This window comes from Apis dorsata, unplaced genomic scaffold (assembly GCF_000469605.1).
Source record: "Apis dorsata unplaced genomic scaffold, Apis dorsata 1.3 scaffold_591, whole genome shotgun sequence".
Classification (NCBI taxonomy): Eukaryota; Metazoa; Arthropoda; class Insecta; order Hymenoptera; family Apidae; genus Apis; species Apis dorsata.
In genome coordinates this window covers 102,691-118,540 of record NW_006263796.1, presented here as the reverse complement: position 1 = coordinate 118,540, position 15,850 = coordinate 102,691, and the positions used below count along the sequence as shown (strand labels likewise).

Genomic DNA, 15,850 nt, shown 5'->3' with positions numbered 1-15,850 from the left:
ATTTTATTGGATGAACTTTTTTTTTTTTTTTTTAGAATAAATGGTTATATGCTATCCTTTACACTGGTTGAATATTCAAGTGATGATATTGTTGAATGAAGATTATTTAAAATTTATACGTATCTAAATAAAAGGATGATTTTTCTCTGAATCATTTCATTATAAATGAATTTTATTTTGTGTTTTTGTATTTGTGTAAAAGTCTTTCGTGAAATATCTTAAATTCTTTCTACTTCTATTATCTATTTGAAAAGTACAAATCACCCTAAAGTTATTTAAATTGAATGAAATTTTCATTAATTTTTCTTCAAGATATTGCTTTCTATAGAATAACCAAACTATTTCTATTTAAATATTTAATAAATCAATTATCTATAAAATAGATCACAGAAATCGAGAAATTAAATCTAATATTAAAATTAAATTAACTTAGACATTCTCCGTAGCTAATATTCCTATTTTTAATTGAAGTTAGATGCAAAATTGAAGAATACAATTCCCTCAAAATTCTTCGCGAACGAGTGCATTCCTCGCAAACAATCTCTTGAACAAAACTGGAGACAAAAAAAGGACAGAAGGAAAGAAGAAGTACCTGGCACGTAGATACAATAAATCTTCGATTTTATAGTCATATCCGCTTTTACACAACGATTTCCTATATTCAACCGCCCCTTCGTGACCCGGAGGCGTTTTCACGATTGCCTGCGAAGAAAGTGCGCGCGTGAAGGAAACAAGGAATTAAGAAGGGCGTTGCCGTTTTATGAAGAAACTTCCTTTCCGCGTTTAAGACGCCTCGAGCGACGAAGGGTGGGGATGGTGTTCGGATTTTCCCCGAGTTACTCTTTGAACGACAAAAATTTCATTCCCGACTCAATCTCGTTATTGGATGACGAACTTCTATCTAACAATTTTCAATAATTTTATTCGAATCGTTATTCCTTTAATTCGTATCGAATTCGTTATAAAATCAGGAGGGATATATTTTTGTTGCGATATTCCTACGTATTACTGCTAAATATGAATAAAAGAGGAATGTTTTTTTTTCGAATATTTTTATTATTTTAAAGGTATATAAATTTTCTGATATAATTTTATTTAAATATTCATGATTTATGCGTGAAGCTTTATTTGGTTCAGTGGAAGAATTATTTTTATACTATCATTATTCAACCGTAATTTTTTATTTAGGTTCGATGGACGAGATTATAAATTTCGACGATTTTATTTCAATGCGCCATCCGCATTTCGTTTATAGGGATGATCATTATTTCCATGTCATATTTTAAAATATACAAAATAACGAAGAATTCGTATATTTTAAAAATGCTACATTTTTTTAAAAAGTAATTTTAAAAATATCGTCATTCGTGTCAAAAAAATGAAATCTTCACGTTCAAAAACTTAAAAAGAAAATTCAATGAAGAACTTACAACTAATTCAATAGTAATACGTAGCAAAATATCCGGTCCAGTTAAGTATATAGTGTAGCAACATCTATGATCAGACAAGTGGAATAAAACGTTATCAAGTCACGAGAGTGGAACAAATCAACGTTTTACGAGACAAGTGAAATAGTTCCATAAACGAACCTTTTCGATTGAAAAAAGATATAAACGAATGTTCTTAAACTTCCATAAATCGAATAATTCAAAAAATAATTATATTATAATATACGTTACTTGAATATTCATTTACTTTAAATAATTTAAATAACGTCAGAATCTATTTAATATCTATCAAGAAAAAAAATTTATCTGTTCAATTCTATCACTTTCGTAATTGCAAAAAAATTAATGGCGAAAATAATTGTTCAAAAACTTTCAAGTTGAAGAACAATTAGCCATCTATACGCGTCTACTACCCTCGTAAGATGCACAAGGGGAATAGATAGCGACCTTCATTAAGTCTCCTTCGTGTTTAATCCACGATGAATGCCGTCGTCGAGGGATGAAACAAGGGGGTACATTGCCCCTTGCGTGAAGAAGGGTATCTATAGGTATTCGTAACCTTCGTCGTCGGCTGCCAAGCCGAGCCACTGACGGATAATCGTCATTCACAAGGAGGATTTCTTTTTAGACTCCCTCCTGACTGGCTCCAAGTTTAGATACCGAACCAACCCCTTCGAATACTTGAAATACTCGAGGGCCTCCTTCGTGGGGGCTGTAACGAGAAACGTGGCTCGATTAAGACGTGAAAAAACTTTCTCTGTTGAAGAAGAATCTGCGAACGACAGGCGAATTTTTTCCATGGAGGAGCAGTCGAAGTTTTAACGCGTAATTTATGAAATAAATAATATCCTGATATACGATATATGATTTTGATATCGAGGTAAAAAATTGTAAAAATTCTTTTGAAAATTTTATTAAAAATTGTGAAATTATTAATTGTTAAAGAAAATCTAAATTCCTATGGGGAAAACTTTTGTATTTTTTAGAAATACAAGATTTTATTGAATTGCTTATCTGAATTGTATTTAATTATTGATTTGTTTTAATATATTTTTAATAGTACAATCTCGAGATACGAAATGAATCATTTGCTTTAAGTATTCGATATTAATTCTGGGAGTAGGATATCGATTTATACGGCTATAAATGAAGGTACGGGGATGATAGCTCCCGTGGTCGTGATGGCTATTGTTCTATCGTAGTCTATTTAACATCGATATTGCTCTGAGACGAAATATCTTAGTTACGATTAAAATATACTGGTAAGTTATTACGTTTGAAAGAATGCGTTTTACTTTATCCCAAAAGAAATAGATATTCGATTGGAAATTAATAGTTTCATGAATATTATAAAAAAAAATATATTATTTAATTAATTAAAATTAAAAAGACAGAGAAATTAAATATTCAAGAATTAAAAAATCGAAAATTTTAAATATCAAAAGAATCGAAAAATGATCAACTTGATCAATTGTTTTAATAATTATTTTTCCAAATGAAACAAATTTATAATTCTAACTAAATCTTTAAGCAGATTTAAAATTAAGAGACACAGAAACTCGCATCATAAATATTCACCGAAGACAAGGTACAATAACACTTATTATCGATGAAAGATTATACAACCCTCTTCAATGACTCACCCTTTGCAAAACTAAAATACACGTAACCAAAGAAATAACAAGAATTCTATACGATCACGAAACAAAGGGAACCAATACATGTTCGTATCCATTCCATGTAACGTATCCTTTGAAAAAGTTCTACGACAAGTTAATGGAAGATTGGAAGAAACTGCTGGAATTAAAGGGATAATTCCAATAGAAAAGAGAAAATTCCTAATAATTATTTCATCCAAGACGAATCATATCATCTCGAAATTACCATTGAATAAATAATGATACCTATTCAAGAATATTTATAAGTTATTTCTATATACGACAAATATACGTGTTATCCCGAATAGAAGCTAAATGTTGCTCTGCTATAGCAGAGGGGTGGCTCTCGTAATATTAAACACGCTTCGCCTGTCGGTAAATTTACCCATAGAAAGTTAGAAAACTGAGAAACGAGGAAAGAGAGATTGAGGCCAGGTTTAAAATAAGAGAAACGAAAAGAGACAAGAGATACACGAGACAGGCGACGAAGGGGAACGCGAACTTTGGCCTTAAGGGGTAACTTAACTGTTCGCGTGAAACTTAAGAACAGTATATAGGAGGAGAGAGAGAGACGGTACAGGAAGCGAAGGACTTTGGAGAACCAAGAAGGAGAAGCTGGTTACATGGTGCTCGACGTAGCGGAGAACAAGCCGGTTAGGTCTGCGACACATCTTGCGGCTCTTAGCCACAGGCTAACCTCTCTCTCTCTCTTTCTCTCTCTCTCTCTCTGAAGTCTCTTTGCCTCTGTTTGTCTTGTTACTGACTCGAGAATTTCAAACTCGTTCGACCGGGCGAAATCACATTGTAATCAGAGCCATTGTACTGGAAAATCTTCTATCCACAGCACAGTTAATTAACCAACGTCAGCAATGCGACACGTGTGGTGTGTTTCGTGTTAGACTATAGAATTGATGGGGGACGCGTATTCCCGAGGTGTTTATGTTTTAGGTATTGTTTGATTAATGAAACGTAGGTGTAGTTTCGATGGACCGATATGTTTTCCTAATAAACTGATGTGGTAACTGTAAACTAGTTTCCTATATATGTATAGGATGGATTTTATATTGAATTTTGATATTGAGGTTAGAAATTTACGGTTCTTGAAAGAAAATGATAATAGATAGAATTGTGATAGATGTTGTTTGGTTAATGAGATACGGATACTATTTTGACAAGTTACTGTTACTAATTCTAATGGATTGTTATGTATAATTTAATTCAACTAGTTGAGATTGTTGTGTATCTCTCTTTTTTATAAAAGAAATGATTTTCAGCAATTTAGGTATTTTAAGTGAATTGAACCGAACTGTATATTAATGCACGTCTAATATATTGACTTGGCAAAATGTAAATCATCTTTGACGAAGAAATTCTCATGAAATTTCATAAGTTAAAATTAGCACGTGCAATCATTTATCATACACTGCACATGTCATTTTTCAGATTTGCATAATGTTTTGCATTTAATCTGAATAAAAACATAAATTTTTATGAAACTAACATCATATTACGAGATATAATAATTTATGAAATATTAGATAATTAATGAATTCAGAATAAAACAAATTCATATTGAAACAGATATATACGTAAAAGTAAAAGTAATTTAGTTTGTATTATGAGCAAAGTTTAATTATTTATATCAAATGTTTTATCCAAGAGTTACATATGTTCACTAAATTATACTTGGAATTAATAAAATTACGGAAAATTCAAACGATTTCAACTATTATTTACTTTCAATAAAATACATGTACAAAAAAATTCAATCTGCAAACCATTATGCAATTTTTATATTTAATTTTTATCTTATTCTATACACTCTACAATTCTACAATTCAAAGTAAAATAAAAAATAAATAAACAATTCTATCACAACTCTATCATTGTAATATTACAAGTCTTTTCCCCCACGCAAATATAATAAATTATTTAAATTAATTGTCTAGTAGAATTACTCTCGTGAATTTCTCCAGAGACTGGTCCAAGCTGTTTGGCGTAAATAATTGAAGGCAAGGATCACAGAATTCGTTGAAATAAAACGGTTGAATCAATATTATTCGGCTTGAAGCAATTTTTCAAAGAAACTTATCGTAAGAACGATTCGATAAAAGCGAAGTGCAACCCCGGCCACCATTTATTGACAAGTAATTCCGTGAACTACGATCTCTACCATGGTAAAATAGTAAACAAAGAACTTGATCGAAGTTGGCGCGCAAAAGAAACATCGTTTCGCGATCAATTTTACGATCTCTAGTTTTGATTAAATAACAAACCGCGACGATTGGAAAACTGGAATCGTTTTAAGAGATCTTTATATTTTATTTTATTGAATAACCATTGAATAATTTATCAAAGTTATAACTTTTATCCCTCTGAATTCTCTATCTATGCTTTTTGACACAATTTATACAAATATGATTATACAAATGTTTTGTAACGAAATTGAAGGGATGATAGAATTTCTTCGTTAATGAACGAAGTTTTGATGATAAACTTCTAATTTGAAAAAACAAAAACTTCAAAAGAATGATTGAATATTTGGATCTGTTAATAGAAATGAAAATCAATTAATTGAACTATAATATTTTTTTCAATTCTGTATATAAAAATTCTCTATGTCAAATATAAATCATGAAATTATTAAAAATGTATTCTCTATCTTTTCCTTCATTTTTTTGTTTTCATTTTCAATTCAATATCAATTTTAATGATTCCAAATGTCTTTCTATCTTTTTATTTTCATTCATATCGATTTTAATCGATCTTACGATACATAGTTTTTATTTAAACCAAATTAAGTGCTAAAATTAAAGATTAAAAAAAATATATATTTTTTAATTAAAAAAAAATTCTATATGAATATTTATGATATATCTTCTGATATATCTTATATTTCTATTTTCCTTCTCATTTTCTACACTCTGAAAACATTCTATCATAAGAAATATGATCATTATGATATTCGTATTTATCTACACCAAAAATTCGAGAAAAATATTAATTCGTTTAATCAATTCGAAGATATCACTTTCTAAACTGGCAAAATAATAAACCTGACTGAAAGTTTTCATCGAATAATCTGGTAACGATTTTTGAAGATAGATATTAAATGATTATTCGATTTAATGAAGAAGGCCGAGCGTGCCTAACCACTCTGGAAAGTTTACAGAAATTTTGTACATCGCGAAAAGTTTCACAATTAGTCTTGGAAGTTTCATAATTTTGCAACTTTGCCCGTTCTTGTTTTGCTGCAGCACATTAGTGTGCTCGGTTTAATTTATCATTTCACCTCCACTTGGAACTCAACTTTCTCTTCACCATCCCCATTCTTTTCATCTTCGCTTCTTTCGCCTTGTTCCCTCGCCAATTCTCCTTTCTTTTTCTCTTCTCCTCCCTTCCAGTTTCTTCTCTCCTCCAATCTCGTGCACCGCGGTGTTTACAAAAACAAATTAAATCTCAATCTTGGCAAAACCGGTATTGGTAAAAATAAAATTTCATACGATACTTGTATAAATCTTGTAATTTGTAACTCGTAATTGGATATATCAGACATTTAAAAGTGAATTTTTTAAATGTTTTTTTTATATATTATTTAATTTTCGATATTTATAATTTTGAATATTTGAATTGTAAGAAAGATAATAAAATTTATGGAACCTCTGATCCATTAGTAATAATTTTATAACTATTTTTTACTTGCAGTGTATGAAAATATGTAAGTTGAATAAATTAATCATCTTATTCAATGTGCATTATAATTAAAAAATATATAAATTTACAGAATTACAACTTCTTTTCTCTTCTAATTTCATGTATTGTTTCATTTTCTTCTCCATTTCTTTGTGTAAAAAAATATATGTGTATATCGTTATTATTATAATCTATCAAGTTTATAATAATTTTTGTTATAAAGTTATAAATTTAATCTCCTAAATTTCTCCGAATATTTTTATTTCTCCTCGAACTTGTTCCTGTTTATCTTCTTGGAAGGCTCATTCGTAGAAGACAATTAGAAAGTAATTTCTTATGCTTTCTATTAACTCGAAACGTTCTTGCTAGCACAATATTTAACGTTATATCAAAATTGAAGTGCTCATCCTCCTTTCGATGTTCTTCGAGTGTGAATGTTTCTCGACGACACGTAATTTCGGCTTCTAGTGTTTGTCTTCTTGCGATGGCTTGACGTTTCACGCGACATTTCAAGCTTACGCTTAAGTACACTAGCGCATTATCGATTTCCGTCGACACTCTGGACGCGTATGGATTTTAAATTCTATTTAGCCGTATTTTGAAAGTAAACATTGCACATTATAAGTCTAATACAATAATAAATTCTGTATAATAAATTTATTTATTTATTTTTTTGCATAATGCCATACGAATCATAAAAAAACCTTGTTTTGGAAAAATTTTTATTCACTTTTCTTTCAAATATCAATTAGAAAGGGATTATATTTTTCGCGTACTATACATTCTTGTCAATTATATTGCACAATTTAATTTGTTTATGCTTACTATTTTAATTCATTTTATAATATTTTCTGATCGACGAATGTAATGTAATTCTTATTGCCACGATCTTCGTAGCAAAATCTTCATTTTCCAAGCGCAAAAAATAAAACGAATCTCAGACATTTAAATTCTAAAAGCAATTCCACAACGAGCCCCGACGGACATTAAAATTCGAACGAAAGCCAAAATCAAAACCAATATACCACAATCCTCAGAGATATTGAAATCTGAACGTACCATTTCCTCAATTCGTATTCTTCGAACCTATCCATCCCCCGATGGCGGCCAATGGCACACAGAAGGAAGGTCTGTCTCGGAGATTCGTGAAACGGGAGAGAACAAGAAGGTTACATTTCCCACGGGAGGCGGGTATTCTCCTTTCATTTTCAGACTTATTTCCATCCAGGATGGGAAAGAAGTTCGGCGCTCCTCTCCTAAGACGGTCCTCGAGTAAGTTAGAGGAAGGAGTCCAGGGGGATTGTGCGGGCTCGCCACGCCATCATCCGTTCCACGATGCGGAAATCAATCTCAGCAGCTTCTTCGTATCAATCTCGCATCACGCCTAAACCATCATCGTATGTTCGAAGTCATCGTTCCACCCACTCTCAGACTTTATACCTTTGGAGAGGAAAGGCTGCGGTGAAGAATGCCGTGTTGAGCTATCTTTGGAGGAAACGGGGTCGAAGGGGGAGGTGAGAGGGGCGGCTGTCGAAGGTTGGAAACGCTTGTCTGGAAAAACGATGGGCATATTGGCCGGTGTGCCGTGGTGAATCAGTTTCCGCTAGGAAACTCTGCTGAGAGAAACATCAATTCTAGGGGGTGAACGCTGTGAATACAAATTGCACCATCTGACGCTCGTTAAGAACCCGTGAAACCAGTAGATCGTATTTCTTTCTCTCGTTCCTGATTTAGACAGTGTTTTCACGGTGTTTCGAGCCTCGTGGCAATATTGCGCCTGATCTTAACCGAAATCGCGTTGGAGAAATGTGCACGGCGATTAATCGTGTATTACTTGTTCACGGAAATATGTAGTTCAATCTGGTAATTTAAAATTTTTCTTTATTCGCAGTCTTTATTCTTTCCTTTTGATTCAATGTCTTTGACTGCTAAGATCTATTATAACATTTCAATCATGATCCCTTTAAAAAGGGATTCTTCGTTATTCCTTTCAGTATCAAGTATTTGAATATTATCCTTTAAATCTTTAAAATTTATTTTTAAAATTAATAAAAATTGAAATTTCAAAGAATGAAGAAGAGAAACCATTGCCTTAAAGATTATTCTAGCAAACGGATGCTTCGATTCGTTGAACCGATAATCATTGCAAAAGGTAAGACTAGTTCCCAAGCCAATGACCGATGCACGTCCATTGTTATAACTACTGTTTACCAATTAGTCGTCGCACGATTATAATTGCTAATTACACATACTTGTGCAGAGTTTTCACGACTGATACCGAGGCCAGTGATCCCTGCAAACGTACACGTTGTTGATTTTAAATATTACTCGATAAAAATATTATCCATGAATGTATCAATAAATTAAATTATTATTAACGTACTGTCTCGTTAAATTTTATTAAAATTCAAAGTCCTTTTGTTTTTTATATTCCTTTACAGTTTTCAACGAAAGAGAAACAGACTATTGTGCACATTTGAACACGTGAATACATCCATTGAGATATTCTTTGCACAAAATTTCCACTGATGTAACGCGAATGTACTAATAGTAGACAATAGCTGCACTTTTAGGTAAAATAATCTCAGTATATTTTAAATGCAGATATGTTCGAAAAATTCTAGAAATCGAAATGAAGATAAAAATTTATATGCGAAAAATTTTGTCTAAAATCTTATTTTCCAAATTATAGGGAATTTTAATTTTCCACTAGAAACATCTGTACGTACGCAACCGTTATTGATCGTCGATCTTACTAGGAAACGTACCATAATGTATCACATCTTTAACTTGCTCAACAGAGTTCTCTCTAACAAAAAATTTCAATAATTTTTACATTTTCTTCTTTTCGACTTATAACTTCGTAAACCAGGATTTCAATTATTCATAAGAGTAATAAGATACATGATGTTTCATAAAAGAAATTCATATTCTGTCAAATATAAAAAGTTTATGATACACACACCATGTCGAAGATACATTTTTATTACCCGAAGAAAAATATTCAAATTGCAAAGAAAAAAGAAAGAAAGAAAGAAAGAAAGAAAGAAAAAAAGAAATATCTCGATGAAAACTTTCAACATGGCCATCTCATATTTCAGTATGACTTACACGTACACATCATTCATAATTTACGATCTCGTCTGATATTCGCGCCAACAGCCACAAAGATACTACTATCCTACGTTGAAAGATATGTATATTCTCTATGAAGTTCACGCTTGCCGACTAGAATAAAGGATCGACTTCCAGTGGAAATGGAATCCTTTCCACGATACTCGAATAAGTTAAGGAAGATAATCTTAAAAAAAAAAGATATCGAGGTCACGACGATTGAACACCAAATGCTTCGAGATGGTTGATTCGGAAAACTGATTCTACCCTTCTGGCGCGAGTGATCGACTTGGAAAAGTGGAACCTTTCATAGATTTTTCTTGTCAATGGTTACTCGATCGTGCAGACATAAAGAGAGATCGATCTCAGCGCCAAAGTGGACGGAGATTGAATCAAACGGCAAAACGAGCAAATCGTTTATACTACTTTTTGCATGGCCGATTCTTGTGACTTGTCGTGTTTCTGAATCGCGAACTTAAAGACCGACAAGTTTCTTTTAACGGCGTTAAAGAACTAGCAGACAGACTTACAATTCCACGGTTCTCCAGTTCTTGAAAGGTTTGCGCTGATCTTTTGTTGCCTGTACATTTAAAACAGTTTTTATACCAAATACTTGTTTAAGTTTTTAAATAGATTTGCTCTATGTTAAGGTTTGATTATGGAAAAAGATACGAAGACGTGAAGAAGGCATTATGGTTTTTTTTTTTTCAGAGGAAAAAAATTTTTTATTATATTATATTATATTAACTAATTGAAGAATTATATTTGACGAAACAACGATATTTAAGATGGATTAATCCTTTTGCAAATTGATAGCAAAGAAGAAACGATCGGTCGACGTCTCGTCATAGGCGTGGACGTTTTAATTACAAAGAAGAATAAGATAGTCTGCGCTCTTTCTTTCTTGTTCCAACAACGGAATCAACGTCAATCAAGAAACTTCGTAACACGTTCAAGGAACACAGCTCTCTTCGGTTTAATTAAACCGTGCTAGTACGATCAGTAAATCAGTACGGTTAGTGATTATATGAAAATTACACGGAGAAACTAATCGCTTCATTTTGTGTCTATATTTTCAACAAATTTTTACAGTTAAATTTTGTAGAAAAAAAAAAAACGAATTTTTAATAATTAAAATCGCAAATATTTTCGCTTTTCAAACAACAAACTTTGAATTTTATTTAGGTAAATGAAATGCATATAAACTCTGCATATGAACAGTATAATATTTATTTTTATACTTTTTCATAGGTAGTTACTTTAAAAAAATATTTTTTTTTTTTACTATAATTTTAAATGTGCATTAAAATAACCTGTATATAAAGATATATCTATTGCGAAATTAAAAATATAATATAAAGGTAATTATGTGTTTTAATATTCATGTACTTATTAAAAATTCCTATTTCACGTTCATTCAATGCGTGGATGAATAGATATATAGAGAATATACAGAAAGAGAGATGAAAGATATATTATAACTCGAAAAAGATGCTATCTACTATCAGAAAATGTTGATATTTTTCTCATATTAAATAAATTCTTTCTCTTTATAAAAATTCCTTTATAAAAATACGAATGGAATCGATAATACAAATTTTTCCTTACAAAAATTTTATGATTAAAATTCATGATTATCATTATCATGATAAAAATTCTATAATATATACGATGAATATTTAATTTCGAATATATTAGAAATAATTTTAATAAAACAAACTCGAATTTTTTTTTGTTCGTTTTATTAAAATCAGGAATAAAATTGAATCGAATCAATCGAAAGAAATCTTCGGAATTATCTTTTTTATATTTTACGAAGCTAAACTTTCCTAAAATAGTAGTTGTCTGCAACACGCCAGACGGAAAAAAATCAGCCATGGGAATTCAATTAATTCTTCTCGACATTCGTTCACTCGTTAAAATGCACGAACGATTGCAACCACTTTTAGAAATCCTTTTTCCGCCGTCACCTTCCTTTTTACCAATTCGAAAGTAACCGTTCAGTTCGTTCCTTTATTTAAGGTCTATTGATATTCGATATTTAAAGAAAGAAAAGTAAGAGGAGGCGAGAGGGAAGAACGATTTGCGAGAGGAAAAGAGAAGTAAAATTTGGATAAACGGTGAATCGTTGAAATTCTCACCATGATTGGTACAGTCGTATGCAAATGCACGTCATATGTCATCAATATGCATCCAGGAAGTTAAATTATTCCGTGGATGAAACGGTACACGCGATGATTTCTAACCAAGTTGAATGGGATCATTCATTGATTTAACGGGTTACAAAGTTATGGTATTTTGTGTATCGTATTATAATGCTTGTATGCTTTATAATGTTCAACTGAGAGATTATTTTGTTTGTGTAAAGGTAAATAATAGAATTATATTGTTCGATATAATGAATACAGTATTTACTATTTGTCGTTCTCGCTTATCGTGTTTCTCAATAATGCATATTTTCGTAAATAAAATTGTTTAAAAATTTAATTCGCGATTTTGAAACTTGTATTAATTTTATTTATCAGTTTCCTACGATTTTTTAACGAAATAAATGAAATAAAATAAAAATGAAACTTTTTCATTTATAAATTCATTTATCTATCCATCTCTTTTGGATAGTTTTCTGATTTCTGTTCTAGCAAAATTTTATCATTTATTTAATGTTAATTAACTATTCGATATTAAAATTTCATCTATTTATAATAAGAGATATTTCTTTCAGTTTCTCATTTCCTAAACTTCGTCCCATTTTTTGAAAAAAACTATTATTTTATACCTTTTCACTTAAATAAAGATAAGTTAAATTATTTCATAAATGGAAGCTACAGAAACTCAAAATCTAATATTAGATTAATACTAAAGTGGAGAGATGTTGATCTTAATCAAGGAAATAGGTGGAACATCCATATTATTCAACTAAACATTCGACTGTACTTATATTATAGTACCATTGTTAGACTTAATGTAAATCTAAATCATTCTACATTAACACTTCAACGTTATAATTTTATACTAACTTTATACATAATTAAACTTTTAGGTTTAATCTTTCAAATTAAAATTTTTCTCAATAGAAATTTAGACCTATTCCTATAATTAAGGGATTAAATGAAAAAATAATACAAATGTATTATTCTCTACAAACAAATTAAATTTAAATTTATCTACAATTTTTTCAAATTATGAATTTTACTATTATTAATTTTTTATATCAATTTTCATCCTACTTCTCGATTAGAAAGTTAAATAATCTCCTAAATTTCACATCTATTCTTCGAATTAGACATCGAGAGAGCAGGAATTAGGAGTTAAACTCAAACAAAACAACCGGAAATTAATCCAGTCAGCCTCGAAACAACACGTATCTCAGTAGTTACGTAGTTGTAACTCCGCGGTGGTAGAAATCTTCAACATCGATCATATCGCGAAACGGCTTTCATGGTCGTATGCGGTTCAAAGGCAGGTGGATCCGTAAGGAATGTGTCAAAAGCCCCAGGCCAGGGCCACGGTTAAGCGGTTTCTACCTTCGTAAACGTATATGATAGATGGCACGCGTTACGTCCATGCATTGAATAGCGAATTAAATTCTGCTTGCTTCACAAATTTACCCTTCCGCGGTTTATCTGCATCAGACACCTGTCATCCATAGTATTCACTTTGCCTATGCGCGTTACACGCCACGCATTCCACGTGTGAAATGTCGATAATGAGGTTTCGTGTTGACGAAAGGAAAGATCGAATGCTGTGCATCTCGTATATCATGTATAAATGATATTATGTTTCAATAAGAAACGATATTATTTATAATGATATTTTTTTAGAATTGTTAAAAAAAATGATTTCTATCGTATTTTTTTATGAAAGAGGATGATTTGGAATAATATTCTTCAGAATTATTTAAAAAAAAATTATAATGAAATTGTAAAAGAGAGAAGAAAGGAAATTTTTCAATTTGGATTTGTTAGTGAAGTCATTAGTAACGCCATCTAGTAGAACCATTCCTTAAACACCGATATAAAGTTTAAGTCGGAGAATTTAATGATTAATTCATTACTTGTATCAATTGTGACGGAATACTGCGATGATATTGATCGACATTATCAAAATTTGACAATGTTATTCGAATATTGTTTAATTTTTAATTATAAATTCTAAGTTAAATAAAATTATTATTTAAAAAATTGATTCAAATATTAAAAACGAGGCCTGGAATAATTTTATTCAAGTATTGATAGAATATTTCGTAATTAAATAATAAATAGAATATTTATTAAACGAATCTTTTTGATAAATATTATTTTTTTTAGTACGATATGTTAACAATTTTATCTTCTTTAATGTAACAATACGAGAAATAAAAAAAATTAAAATAACAGATGGAACATAGATGTTCGAAAGAAAAAAAAGACCGATATATCGTGCCGTGAAAATTTATTGTTAGTGATACGTATCGTAAAAAATACTGTACTGTTTGCAATTTTATTTAAAATTTAAACAAAAAGCCAATAAAATCATGTTCTATAAATTTTTAACCGTATCACGATTCATAACCAATTCATGACCAATATTTTATAAGCAAACCTTCAAACTTAAAAAATTACACGTATAGATATTCTATATGTAAATAATTAAAAATAAAATATATTTTCGAGATTTAAAAATATGAAAACATTCTAAAATCTTTTCAAAATTATTAATATTAAACCTATTATTATTTTTTATTTATTTAATTCAAAACGAATAATTAATGAAAGATTAATATAAATAACAAATTTAAAGATCGAACGATTTTCGCGATTTCGATACAGATTATTATTATCAATCAGATCGAAGTTCTGGTAATTTCTCAAACCGCGTATATCTAATTGTACGTAGCGAATAAAATTAATTTTCAATCGTATCTCGTATCGTATCTCTACGATTTATCACATTTAATCCGAAATTACGCTTATTAATTAACAATAATATTTAAATAAATACATGCATACAACACCAAAATATGACCAAAAATTTAATTAACGATATATCTAGAAGAGATTAATAAAACAATTTTCTTTTTATTGAAAAACGATATTATTGAAATTACTTCATAAATATTTTATTCGTTAAATAACATATTTATACCAAATATTCCACGAAAACATTTTTCATATCCTCGTTAGTCAAATTATTTTCTAAAATCTATTTTCTCGTGAAATTTTAATTATCCAAACAACGAATGTTACAGTTTGAAAATGATCGTCTTTAAAATTACTTTTTAAACCTAATCATTAGAGAGTGATTAAAAAGTTCTTCAAAATATAGTGCAAGGTGATTATACGTGTTATCGGGAATTAGGGTATATAAGTTAGAATGGGGAAAGGTAAAACGCAGTTATCCCTAATCATTATAATTATCCTCATAAATAAGAATGTTTCTTGGGTATACTTCTGTTTTTCCTCGCCATATCGTACTCCCTCTATTATCTAAATTTCATCTTAACTTTCCCCTTAGGAAGCTAGGGAAGTGTTTGTCCGGAAACTTCAGCACGCTATATTGCGCTAAAGAATATTTCTTGGAATAAAAATAAAAATAAAAATCACACAATGTTTCGTCTTCCATTTTATTAATTTTCTTCTTGATAAAATATATCTCGAAAAAATTACAATATGTATGTATATGTGTACTTAGAACAGTACAAAATTGCGAAAATACAAAAATAATTTTGTATAAACCAATCTATGTAAATGAATATCTAATTTTTGCAATCCTATTATTGCTATAAACTGAATTTATTCAATTTAATTTTGCTTTTAGAATGTGAAACGTATGTAATTATATTAAATATTTTATAATTGAAATAATTGATGTAATGTTAAAGAATTCTAGCAAAACAAGTTTTATCTAATTTTGATGACGAGTTCATAGTTTGATGAATTTTAATTGTATAATAATATA

At 30.0% G+C, this 15,850-nt stretch overlaps 2 protein-coding genes across 9 annotated transcripts in view; one reads left to right on the top strand and one right to left on the bottom strand.

Annotated features, from left to right (window-relative positions):
• LOC102676482 (fasciclin-1) overlaps positions 1 to 15,850 on the top strand; it is a 308,866-nt gene that overhangs the window by 199,770 nt on the left and 93,246 nt on the right. The gene's annotated exons all lie outside the window — the stretch shown is intronic.
• The window catches only part of LOC102676245 (origin recognition complex subunit 3), a 72,215-nt gene that overhangs the window by 49,198 nt on the left and 7,167 nt on the right, over positions 1 to 15,850 (bottom strand). The gene's annotated exons all lie outside the window — the stretch shown is intronic.